The sequence below is a fragment of the Dermacentor andersoni genome, chromosome 8, assembly GCF_023375885.2.
Source record: "Dermacentor andersoni chromosome 8, qqDerAnde1_hic_scaffold, whole genome shotgun sequence".
NCBI lineage: Eukaryota > Metazoa > Arthropoda > Arachnida > Ixodida > Ixodidae > Dermacentor > Dermacentor andersoni.
Window position 1 is genome coordinate 125,751,959 of NC_092821.1, and position 7,354 is coordinate 125,759,312.

Genomic DNA, 7,354 nt, shown 5'->3' on the forward strand with positions numbered 1-7,354 from the left:
GATGCAAATTGGCACATGTATTTGAAATTCTCAAAGCTTAACTTGCGTTACCGTTGAAATAGCAATGTACCTAGAATAAAAAGATGGTAGTAAGTCCGGAAACATTGTTCTCATCAATTATTAAAACTATCAGCAACAGTAAGCACGATGTCACTTTCACGCTTACGAAGCCATGATGCACTTTCCAGTGATTTGTGCCTTAAGCGTACCGTATCGTGTGGAAATAGACCGTCTCTGAAATTTCAACGACGGTGTCTCGTTTCGGCTTGTTTTGGCAAAACGACTTGGCCCCGGGCGTCGGGCGAAAACTGGCCCAAGGGATGCTTATTAAATATGGATGCTATGCAAGAAAATTACTTCTTAATTGCCACGTCGCGGCAGCTTACAGAAAGAAAAAGAAAAGCTGGAAGCGCTACATGTTGGAGCTGTGGATGCGCAGAAGCGGAACAAAAAAAATATTACATATTTGAGAATGCAGACTCGCTAGAAAGAAAAGCCTCCACCCTTGATTGAAAAAGTGTATGATAAATATTGGTGATCAAGTACTGATCAGGATGGAAACTGAACTAATCATGAGCCTTTGATTATGCGTAGGGGCGTATCGTAAACGCTAATTGCCCTTCAAAGGAACGCGTCCTTTTCTTTACTTCTTAGTTCTACGTTATATTCTATATGGGAAAGACGGACCACGCTGGAAGCGCCTAATTCAACACGCAGGACACTTCGCGATAAAAAAACGTGCTTCGATATAGACAGAGGTTGAACGTGAAGCTACTTTTATTATAGTAATTCACCAGCATGCGTGAACGAGTTCTTGCTTTGATCCATGTAACGCTCAAGAGACGCGCTTTCCTTAATTACAGGTAATTAATTCCGGCGAAGGCTCGAAGCTACACATGGCGTGCCCGTCTTATATTCGCAGCTAGCTCGCTGCTTACCCTCCCGCTCGCAAAGCAGTGGTCATTCTTCGCTTCTTTCAGGCGCCGTGAGCTAAGCTTCACATTTTAGAGCACATTATGTGTGCGCTACGCGAAGAAGCCGTTAAGTCGCGTTCAGTTCTAGCGCTCCTTTTTCGGCAATTAGCCGCGTCTCTTCTTGCTTACATGTTGAGAATAGTAGCGTACGATGCTTCAAAGTAAGAGAGAAATCCCTGTCATAAACCTATTTTCGAAGGACTTTTGAACTGCGACAAGCATCGCTGTCACTGTGGCACGACACAGTCCCGTGATGACAGAAAGTCACGCTGTGTAAAGGGAGATTTGCTTGTTGTAACAGGGATTTCAGTCGGGGTGTCGAGTGGCGCTCCTTGGGTGAGTTGGTCATGCTTGTACGATATGTGCTTGTGCTCAGAGGCATAGGCGGCGAGGACGCACACGTGTTAGCAGTAGTTGGTTGTTTACTGAAATAAATAAATAGATAAATAAATAAATAAATAAATAAGGCAGAAGGAAGGGAACGAAATTACTGCTGACCACGCCCTGCAATCGTGTAGCGCATTCTGCTGACAGCTGAGGGAGGGTCAGCAGCGGAGGGGGCTGGCTGCTGAGTAAAAGGATAGCGAGAGATGATAACAGAGAGGATGAGTAAAGAAGCAAACTATTTACGTACTTACGACAGAGCGACTGTATGTCCGAGCTGCCCATAGTTCGCTTGAGGAGTGACTACCTGGAGACAGCTTGATCATGCGGTCCCGCTCACCGGCCTTGTTAGGTCACGGAGAGCAACTGGATGGTGACGCCTGACCGCTGGAGGAATGCGCACAGTGTTATGGGAGCTGCCTTCCACGCACGAGATGGTCCGTGGGGCTGCAGGAATGCCTCAACGCTGTCGGCCGACGGCCCAGCAGCGTGAACTTACGCTTTAAGTATAGGTTCGAGTGTGATTTTGTCTTAGTTATCACACGGTAGTGAACTTCCTCTTGTGATACGTAATAAAGGACATGTGCTGCGTATAAAAGTGAGAAAACACAGAAGAACAGTTAATGCGCATCCGAACATTTAAAGAATTCAAGCGGGCCCTGAACGCTTGTAAGAAAGACCTATCACGCACCAAGGCATATGGCGGCCCCATGTCGTGCCAAAGTTACCTTACCCTGCATCCGCAGAGTCGTTGTGCTGGAGGGCCTTCAAAATTTATGAAATAAATGTAAAAATAAGAGAAAGAAAGGAACAAAAACAAAGACAGAAAGAAAGAAAGGAAGAAAGAGAAAGAAAGAAAGAGAGAAAGAAAGGAAGAAGGAAGGAAAGGAAGCTCTCTTTTAAGAAAAGCGTTTGAATATAGGCTCACCTTTGAAAACATGAGGCCGTGCAACCATGCAACAGTGCCCGGTGCAGTAAATAACAGAACGTTTAATACCGCACCGCACACACGAGGCTACAGAAACAAAATTGTTGCGCAGTAGGAGCGCAGCATGAGACGCGCAACTAAAGGTTCGTCGACCACATGAGACATCTGAGACCCTCGCACTTAATGCCGATTATTGTTGTATCACAACCAGCAGCAACGAGTGAGTAAAGACATATACAACCGGCAGCACCTCCACTCTGCAGTGGTGGCGCAATTTGCGTGATTAAAGCGCCGCGAAATTCCTTCTCGGCAGTCTTCGCTGGACAGAAGTACGGTAGTATGCGCCTGAAAGGCCAGTGAACGACACAGGCGCTTTTCCTGTGTCGTTCTCCCTCTCGTGATCATCATAGTTGGCGCTGTTCCTTCCTAATTCAAGTATGCACCATCTAGCCCAACTGAATGTTGCTCTGAAATAGCGGACGTCTTGAGTAAATCTTCGGGTTAGTGTCCGCTGAGAAATAATGCAAAAATCCTAGTTCGAGGCAAAAGCGAACATACACACTACGTACGCGTGGAAACCGAGAACACACCATTTAAATATTTGCAGTCCTTCCACTCGTCTCCGAGGACAAACACGCGATCCTTCCTTCTTCAGGTTCGCTTAGGCAAGCGTGCTGGCTACCAATATAATGGAGTTTCGCGAACGGGAAAATTGATTTCGGAATTTCTTAACTGGCTCGAAGTACACAGAGGAGCATCGAGGTAGATTAAGTAAATCTTAAAAAGAATGCGCAATATGTTGTTTTTTTTTTGTTTTCTTTTCAACTTTCGGGTACAGCTAAGGTATTAATAGAAGTGAAAGCAGGGGAAAAAGTATTCCTTTTTCCAATGAGAGCATAATTACTGCGTTCAGGCCCATTCCTCCGTTCCATCTTTATATCAAATCTCATTTTTATTTATTTCTCAGCTTGCTACCGAACGGGTCGAGTTCAAAATGTACCGCAGAAGGTCGTTGACATTGGTGTTATCGGCAATCATGTTTAAGGTCGCGGCGTGTGATGGCGAAAGAAAAGAAGGCGGGAGAATTAACATTCTTTGTCAAGCATATAACCTGTAATTAGGGCGGCGCCTACTAAGCTAAGTAAATGTCACTGAACCTAACGTGAATCGCAAACAACGTATCGTTCAATATCTTTCGCTTTTCTTTCCCCATATCGCGAAGCACAAGGGAAATGCTAGGAATTCATTTATGATTTCATGCAATAAAGGGAACCATTTTTCTTTAGCAAGAAGTGCTACACGATATATAAAGCTTTCCTTTATAAAGGAGGCTTTTCAGTTTTTCTGTATGTGAGAATACGATGACTTCTTGGATGGAATCAGAAAGTTTGGGGATGAAGGATACAAGAAACATAGAACATTTTAAGAAACTATCGGAAATATTCAAAAATCGCGTACAGGATTTTTTTTTTTTAAATTTACATTGTTGAGTTTCACATGCGGAGAGGAATCTACCTGGCGTCCGCCCTCCTCACCTCTCTCCTCGGCATGCGTGGTGGCATCATCGCCTGCGCAAACCAATCACAGGCCTCCCTCTCTATTCTTCCTCTACGCATGCGCGACCTCCTCCACTCCATAATATCCTCCCACTCCCGCGCATCCGTGTTTCTCTCACCGTTCCTTTCTCTCCTCTTCCGCCTTGGTCTTGATACACGCTGCCGTGTTAAATCGCTGTCCAGAAACCACAAAAACCAGCGAAACTAGCTAAATAAGGCTTTCTCTTTTAAACTGTAAAAAGAAATCCAGAAAGAAAAACGGCAATAAGCTAAAATGCCAAGGTAGAAGAAACGTCTGAAAACAGTAACACAATTGAAGAAACAACGTGAACAGTGAGTCTCCCATTAGCGCGTCCCTCCATCAACTTCCCACTCAACCGCCCCTCACACAAACACACGCCCACGCACCTCCCCGAAAATGACACAGTTTCATTAGAAGGAGATTTTCATCGTAGACTTCTTAACGACATTTGTTGGGAAACTGCACATTCAAACATCGCTAACAGACAAAGACAACGACTTAGATGAGACAGAACAAAACGTGGAATAACAGTATTATTATTATTAAACATTGTTCCTAGCTGCTCCTGAGTAACTACAGAGAGCTGATAAATACAAGCGATAAGAAATCAAAGCTGGAAAGAAACGTTTAAAGAAGCGCACGTGTAACAATGCCATGACGACACAAGCACGGATTGCGCCTTTACGTCTCTTTTTTAATTTCTATTCAGCGTAACAATGCTTGCGAAAGCAAGTGAGCATGTTAAGAGCGAGGCAACCAAGATGATCATTCTTTAGCAAACAGCGCGAATAGCGGGACATAGAAAAGAGGCACACGACACAAGCGCGACGAGAAATGCTTCCCCTTATCGATACAGCCAGGCGAGTGAAGGCCTGAATTTTCGGGTCTTTCTAACTGTGTTTGGTGATTATCGCAAGGTCCGGTGGGAGCAATCGCAATGGTTGGAGGCGTACTATTGTATTCGGTAAACTGTATTCTAAAAAATGGAAGCTCAAAGCTTTACAATTTCTTCTGGGGCTGTAAATGCTAAGAAGTCTTAATATTCGAAAGGTTTGTTTTGAATTTCCTTACACTGTGTCGCCATGGTTACTGCTGCGGACATCGCAATGATGCAGCCTCTAATTTTGCTAGCGGCGACCGTCGCCGAGCTGCCTGGTCTTGCTGTGACGTAGCGTTTGTCTGAGCAGCGAGATGACGCCGCAGACAGTGGTGGTATACGCTATAGCGTGTGTGCAGTCAGTGTGCTGTGGACTGGACAGATTTGCAGCAACAACGGCATCCATGAAACATGTTTTCTTCCTTTTTGTATGCTTGGAAAACTATTCGAAATTTCCTGCCTCAAATTGTACGTTGGAGGAATTCAAGCATAAACGCAAGTAGAAGCCATTCCTTCCGGCTGCTCCCATTGATGCAAAGCGCCACGAAGTAGCTTCTTCCGGAGTAGAAAAGACAAAAGGTACGGTATCATATTCGTTTAAGAGTCGTCACTTAATGCGCATGATAGTATTAGCCGGTTGCAGTATCAATCGAAGCATGAGATTGTTTGATAAGGAAGTATAATCACTTTGAGCTAGAATTTCAAGGCAGGATACTGGATTTGCCTCCGAAGAACGTCAGCGAGAGCAGATGCGAAATTCTAATCATCGGCGTCGAACGCAAGCTACCGATGAAGATCGCGCAGTGGAGGCTGCTCGTAAGCGTCAAGCCATGTCGTTCGAGTCTGCGTCCAAACGGCAGAAGCGTGAGTTGCCACTTCCTTCGAGTTTCACCGGGGCGAATTCAAAATTCCAGAGAATGTTTCTGAACGTGGAGTTTAGCCACAGTTGCTTGGCCTGCGATTGACCGCTGGCTAATCCGTCACCATGTGAATGGTTTGGCCTGAAATTGTTTTCGTTCGTTCTAACGTTTGTTTTGATGTTAACTTGTCCAGTAAGAAGCTCTATGTGCTGTAGCAGATTTTAAGGTGCCGTGTTTCGTATTGTTGCAATGACAGTACGCTCAAGACTTTGAGCTGTAGTCAAGGGTAGTGGAAACTTCGGGAATCCTGTCGACTCAGTTTTGTGGGTTTTGATCTGTGACTGTATTCTTTAATTTTCTGCTTATAAATTATGTGACTACATCTGCCTCAACACACCAGCTCCATACAGGGTGGCGATAGCTACAGGAGACCTCTTGACGAACATACTAAGAAGCTGCAGGAATAAAGTCACGGCTTCTTTGTGGGCTAAATAGATCAGCAGTGAAAAAGCAGGGTGCGAGTTATGTCTTGATACAAAGTACTGAAGTGCTCCTGGAGTTTCAAAGTTATTAAGAAACAGCCGAGAAACATGGACTAGCATAACCTCGTACGACACGTCTTTGTCCCTCTGTATTAACGCTTTATATTTAATGTAGATGTGTGGAAATTATTACAGAGAACCTTCCAAGTGCTTGCAATGGTGTACACATGTATTTCTCTAACTATTTGTTATCATACATTGAAACACGCACAGGAAATTAGTTGTTTTACTTACTCGTTACTGTATCTGCCTGCTGATCCGGATCGAAATCTCAAAGGTGAAATGAAGCCAACAGAATAATGACAACAAATTGGTTTAATTTGGCGGCGGCTCTCGCGTCTTCCCTCAGTACCATGCAAGACGAGCGCTGTATAGGTATTGGGCACCACCATTTTTCCTTTAGTTATCTTCTTCATCAGTCTGTTTTATAATTAATGCAGGAGAAAAGCTTCTCCCTGCTACGATCTCCACTTACCCTTGTTCTGTGCCAAACGATTCCAGCTAGCGCCTGCGAATTTCTTAACTTCATCACCCCACCTAGTCTTCTGCCATCCTCGACTGCGCTTTCCTTCTCTTGGCACCCATTCTGTAACCCTAGTGGTCCATCGGTTATCTAACCTGCGCATTACATGAGCTGCCCAGCTCCATTTCTTTATCGTAATGTCAATTAGAATGTCCGCTATACCCGTTTGTTCTCTGATCCACACCATTCCCTTCCTGTCTCTTAGCGTTATGCCTAACATTCTTCGTTCCATCGCTCTTTGCGCGGTCCTCAACTTGTTTTCGAGCTTCTTTATCAGTCTCCAAGTTTCTGACGCATATGTCCGCACCGGTAGAATGCATTGATTGTACATCTTTCTTTTTAATGATGATAGTAAGCTTCCAATCAGGAGCTGACAATGTCTGCCGTATGCGATCCAACCCATTTTTATTCTTCTGTAAATTTGCTTCTCATGGGACCAGGGTCCCCTGTGAATAATTGACCTAGGTAAACATACTCCTTCACAGACTCTACAGACTGACTGGCGATCCTGAACTCTTGTTCTCTTGCCCGGCTATTGATCATTATCTTTGTCGTCTGCATTTTAATCTTCAACGAAACTCTTATACTCTCTCTTTTAAGGTCCTCAGTCAATTGTTGTAACTCGTCCTCAGTGTTGCTCAACAAGACAATGTCATCTGCAAATCGGATGTTGCTTAGATATTTGCCG